Below are 6000 nucleotides of genomic sequence, written 5' to 3'. Positions count from 1 at the left end.
GTGTGAGAAAGCTGGGTCTACCTCAGAGGTCATGGGTTTTCCAGCAGGACAATAACCCAAAACACACTTCAAAAAGCACTAGAAAAAGGTTTGAGAGAAAGCACTGGAGACTTCTAAGGTGGCCAGCAATGAGTCCAGACCTGAATCCCATAGAACACCTGTGGAGAGATCTAAAAATGGCAGTTTGGAGAAGGCACCCTTCAAATATCAGGGACCTGGAGCAGTTTGCCATAGAAGAATGGTCTAAAATTCCAGCAGAGCATTGTAAGAAACACATTGATGGTTACCGGAAGCAGTTGGTCGCAGTTATTTTGGCTAAAGGTTGTGCAACCAAGTATTAGGCTGAGGGTGCCAATACTTTTGTCTGGCCCATTTTTGGAGTTTTGTGTGAAATGATCAATGTTTTGCTTTTTGCTTCATTCTCTTTTGTGTTTTTTCATTTAAGACAAATTAAATGAAGATAATAATACCAAAGAATTTGTGTTTGCAATCATTTTCAGGAAGAAACTGAGTATTATCTGACAGAATTGCAGGGGTGTCAATACTTTTGGCCATGACTGTATATATATATATACACACACACACACACACACACACACACACACACACACACACACACACGTGCAAATCCTAATACAAGGTGACAAAAAAGAGATTAAGGCATGATGATGTAATGATTTTATACTGTGGGTAAAAAAAAGGACAAGAAGGAAGAAGGAATTCAGATGAAACAACCGTAATTAATCTGATCATTGAGGCCCTTATACAAATAAAAAATCCATTTAGCCTCCCGTTGTAAAAACAACTGATCCCAGTTGCCCCCCCCCCCTCTGAGGTTTAAATACCTTGTCAATAGCAGTAAATTTAAGGTGTCCAATTTGGCCATCATGTAAACTGACCCAGCTCTTCACCAAACAATTTCAACTGCGTCCACACGATCCCCTTAACCATCAGTTGGCCATTGCTAGCGGTGGTAAGTCATATCACTCGGCCGTCTTTGGGAACCACTAGTTGACTGAAGTATCTCTCATACACTTCTAAGGGCATTATGGTACATTCGGATCCCGTGTCAACCAAGCATCTCATCTTCCGCCCTTCAAACTCTGCTTCCAACACTGGACTGCATGCAAACAAATCTTGTTCATCCCATCGAGGGCTTTGTGGAGGGTGGGCCGCTGCTGCTCGCCCTCTCATAGTGTAAGTGTCCCGTTGTATAGGCTGGCTAGTCCCTGTGAACTCCTATTCCCTGTCTGAGGTAACAGCGAGCGTGAGAAAGTTCTTCTGCTCATGGTGCCGTCAGAGAGGTCCTGAGAGTTCACAGTCAATGAACTCACTTCACCGATGTGATGTCAGGGGGAGTGCGGTGGGAAAACTGCCATTATGATTCTCCAGTTCATTATGGGTTTGCAGATATCAAAAATGTATAGCTTCTTTTTTTATTTGAGTGGTAAAAAAATCCAAAGGTTGTAAGAAAGAAAAAAATGCCGCCATATTCCGACACACGGAACATCTCCATTTTCCAGGATTTGGGGCTGGGGTATATTTTTTGCATGCCGATCTGATGTTTTTAGCGATACCATTTTGGAGTTTATACGATCTTTTGATCACCTGTTATTGGATTTTATTGCAATGTTGTGGCGAGCCTAAAAACGCAATTCTGGCATTTTGATTTTTTTTTTGTTATACCATTTACCGATCAGATTACTTTAGTTTATATTTTGTTAGATGGGACATTTCTGAAAGCAGTGATATCAAATATGTCTATTTTGTTTACTATATTTTTTATGGGGCAAATAGAGGATAATTTGAACTTTTATAGTTTTTAATTAAAAACATTTTTTCTACATTTTACTTGATTAGTCCCCTTAGGAGATTCGAAGCTGAGATCATCCAAATACTTTTGCTACACATAGCAGGGCTTCAACCCTGCTATATGTAGCACAATTCATCATCTCCGTCATTCATAGGAGATCCGCAATGACAAGCAGGGTAGCCCACATGTGTAGCCCCTGGTTTATCATAACCATTCCCCTGATGAAACCCGTTTGGACAGACAAAAGGGGAGAAACGCATCGGAATGGGGGACCTTCCCCTTTGAGATAAGTAGAAAAAACACTTAAGATTACAAAAAAATGGGCTGTAATCTTGTACTCATTGTACAATTCTTTCAGTATGGGCAGTCTTTTATTCTTTAATGCCCAAGTAGATGCTGCTGGAGAAAATAGCACAAATAGAGTTTTATCCAAGATATAAATGGTTTAATCCAATCAAATTGTGCTCACCAGATGGAGCTAAAATTTGAGTTTATAGGAGTATTCGCTGCCGCAGATCTACAGGTTTAGTAACGACCACCATACAAATCAAAATTGGGAGACAACGTGGACTTAACCCGGATCTTCAGTTATTCAGCAGCACAGAATAAGTCCACATTTTCTCCCAATTTTGATTTTCTAATGCCCGACATACAGTACTATTGATATGCTGTGTCTCTAGATCTAGCCACATATTATTGTGACTGGGGCCTATTTAATTACCTCCCTACCAACCTGAATGCTTTCTCTATTGGACATTTTTGGGGGTGGGCCTCCCTATACACAAAAAATAATTTTCATCCGCTGAGGCTGAAGCTATAAACCATCTTCGTTGCACATCCTACAGGGATTTATTCTCTTATGTAAGGTTGCCCTAAATATACCCACATAGAGACCATTTGCTACATTGAGCCATATGGCTGCACGGCTCTTTGTATATGAGACACGCAGCATTATATATTACATACGTTGCACCTTAGCACTCTTTTTGGGTGTTGGTGGTGTCTTGTTGAGTGAGTCCTGTTGAGGGTCAGAGAAGGCTAGCCGACGTGGAGCGGGGACGCCATTTCATGTATACAGTATAAATATATACACAGTACAGACCAAAAGTTTGGACACACCTTCTCAAAGAGTTTTTTTTATTTTCATGACTATGAAAATTGTAGATTCACTCTGAAGGCATCAAAACTATGAATTAACACATGTGGAATTATATAATTAGCAAAAAAATGTGAAACAACTGAAAAAATGTCTTATATTCTAGGTTCTTCAAAGTAGCCACCTTTTGCTTTGATTACTGCTTTGTACACTCTTGGCATTCTCTTGATGAGCTTCAAGTATTCACCGGAAATGTTTTTCACTTCACAGGTGTGCCCTGTCAGGTTTAATAAGTGGGATTTCTTGCCTTATAAATAGGGTTGGGACCATCAGTTGTGTTGTGCAGAAGTCTGGTGGATACACAGGTGATAGTCCTACTGAATAGACTGTTAGAATTTGTATTATGGCAAGAAAAAAGCAGCTAAGTAAAGAAAAACAAGTGGCCATCATTACTTTAAGAAATGAAGGTCAGTCAGTCTGAAAAATTGGGAAAACTTTGAAAGTGTCCCCAAGTGCAGTGGCAAAAACCATCAAGCGCCACAAAGAAACTGGCTCACATGAGGACCGCCCCAGGAAAGGAAGACCAAGAGTCACTTCTGCTGCGGAGGATAAGTTCATCCGAGTCACCAGCCTCAGAAATCGCAGGTTAACAGCAGCTCAGATTAGAGACCAAGTCAACGCCACACAGAGTTCTAGCAGCAGACACATCTCTACAACAACTGTTAAGAGGAGACTTTGTGCAGCAGGCCTTCATGGTAAAATAGCTGCTAGGAAACCACTGCTATGGACAGGCAACAAGCCGAAGAGACTTGTTTGGGCTAAAGAACACAAGGAATGGACATTAGAACAGTGGAAATCTGTGCTTTGGTCTGATGAGTCCAAATTTCAGATCTTTGGTTCCAACCACCGTGTCTTTGTGCGACGCAGAAAAGGTGAACGGATGGACTCTACATGCCTGGTTCCCTCCGTGAAGCATGGAGGAGGAGGTGTGATGGTGTGGGGGTGCTTTGCTGGTGACACTGTTGGGGATTTATTCAAAATTGAAGGCATACTGAACCAGCATGGCTACCACAGCATCTTGCAGCGGCATGCTATTCCATCCGGTTTGCGTTTAGTTGGACCATCTTTTATTTTTCAACAGGACAAAGACCGCAAACACAACTCCAGGCTGTGTAAGGGCTATTTGACCAAGAAGGAGAGTGATGGGGTGCTATGCCAGATGACCTGGCCTCCACAGTCACCAGATCTGAACCCAATCGAGATGGTTTGGGGTGAGCTGGACCGCAGAGTGAAGGCAAAAGGGCCAACAAGTGCTAAGCAACTCTGGGAACTCCTTCAAGACTGTTGGAAGACCATTTCCGGTGACTACCTCTTGAAGCTCATCAAGAGAATGCCAAGAGTGTGCAAAGCAGTAATCAAAGCAAAAGGTGGCTACTTTGAAGAACCTAGAATATAAGATATTTTCAGTTGTTTCACACTTTTTTGTAAATTATATAATTCCTCCAGTGGAGGAATTGGAGTTAATGTTGTTGGAACATAATTATGACATGGTGGGAATATCTGAGACATGGCTGGACGATAGCCATGACTGGGCGGTTAATTTACAGGGCTATAGTCTGTTCAGAAATGACCTTACAAATAAGCGAGGGGGAGGGGTGTGTTTATATGTAAAATCATCCTTAAAACCCATCCTGCGTGATGATATATATGAATCTAATGAAAATGTAGAGTCCCTGTGGGTGGAGATAAGGGGAGGGGGAAATAATAAATTACTTATAGGGGTTTGTTATAAGTCTCCAAAAATGATGGAAGCAACAGACAATATCCTCATAAAGAAAACAGATTAAGCGGCGACTCAAGGAGAAGTCATTATTATGGGGGACTTCAACTACCCTGAAATACATTGGGGAACCGAAACCTCCAGTTCCAGCAAAGGTAATAGGTTTTTGACAACTATGAGAGACAATTACCTTTCACAACTGGTTCAGAACCCAACAAGAGAGGTGGCACTGCTAGACCTAATATTAACCAACAGGCCAGACCGCATATCAAATATAAGGGTTGGGGGTTACTTGGGTAATAGTGATCACAAAATAATAAGTTTTCATGTATCTTTTAATAAGATGTGTAGTAGAGGGGTTACAAGGACACTAAACTTGAGGAAAGCAAATTTCCAACGGATGAGAGATAATCTTGGTGCAATTAACTGGGATGATATCCTGACACATAAAAATACACAAAGAAAATGGGAGACGTTTATTAGCATCCTCAATAGGACCTGTGCACAATATATACCGTATGGCAATAAACATGCTAGAAATAGGAGGAGACCACTATGGTTAAATAGAGCTGTAAGGGGAGCAATAAGTGACAAAAAGAAAGCATTTAGAGAATTAAAGCAATTAGGTAGTGATGAGGCATTAAATAAATTCTGTAAAAAGCAAATCAAGACAGCAAAGATTGAGACAGAGAAAGTAAAAATAATCCCAAAATATTCTTTAACTACATAAATAGTAAGAAGCTAAAAAATGATAGTGTTGGTCTCCTTAAAAATAGTCTGGGTGAAATGGTGGATGAGGATGAGGAAAAAGCCAAAATGACTTTTTTTCAACAGTATTTACACAAGAAAATCCCATGACGGATAACATGATCAGGGATAAAAATTCTCCATTAAATGTCACCTGCTTAACCCAGCAGGAAGTACAGCGGCGTCTAAAAATCAATAAAATTGACAAATCCCTGGGCCCGGATGGGATACATCCCCGAGTACTGCAGGAATTAAGCACAGTCATAGATAGACCATTATTTTTCATTTTTAAAGATTCCATAATAACAGGGTCTGTACCACAGGATTGGCGTATAGCAAATGAGGTGCCAATATTCAAAAAGGGGACAAAAACTGAACTTGGAAATTATAGGCCAGTAAGTTTAACCTCAACTGTGGGTAAAATCCTGGAGGGTTTTCTAAGAGATACTATACTGGAGTATCTGGAGAAGAATAACCTCATGACCCAATATCAACATGGATTTACGAGGGACCATTCCTGTCAGACTAATCTGATAAGCTTTTATGAAGAGGTAAATTCAGGAC

This window comes from Dendrobates tinctorius, unplaced genomic scaffold (genome assembly GCF_039654945.1).
Source record: "Dendrobates tinctorius isolate UK_male_01 unplaced genomic scaffold, ASM3965494v1 ptg000122l, whole genome shotgun sequence".
NCBI classification, from domain to species: domain Eukaryota; kingdom Metazoa; phylum Chordata; class Amphibia; order Anura; family Dendrobatidae; genus Dendrobates; species Dendrobates tinctorius.
This window is presented reverse-complemented; position numbering follows the sequence as displayed.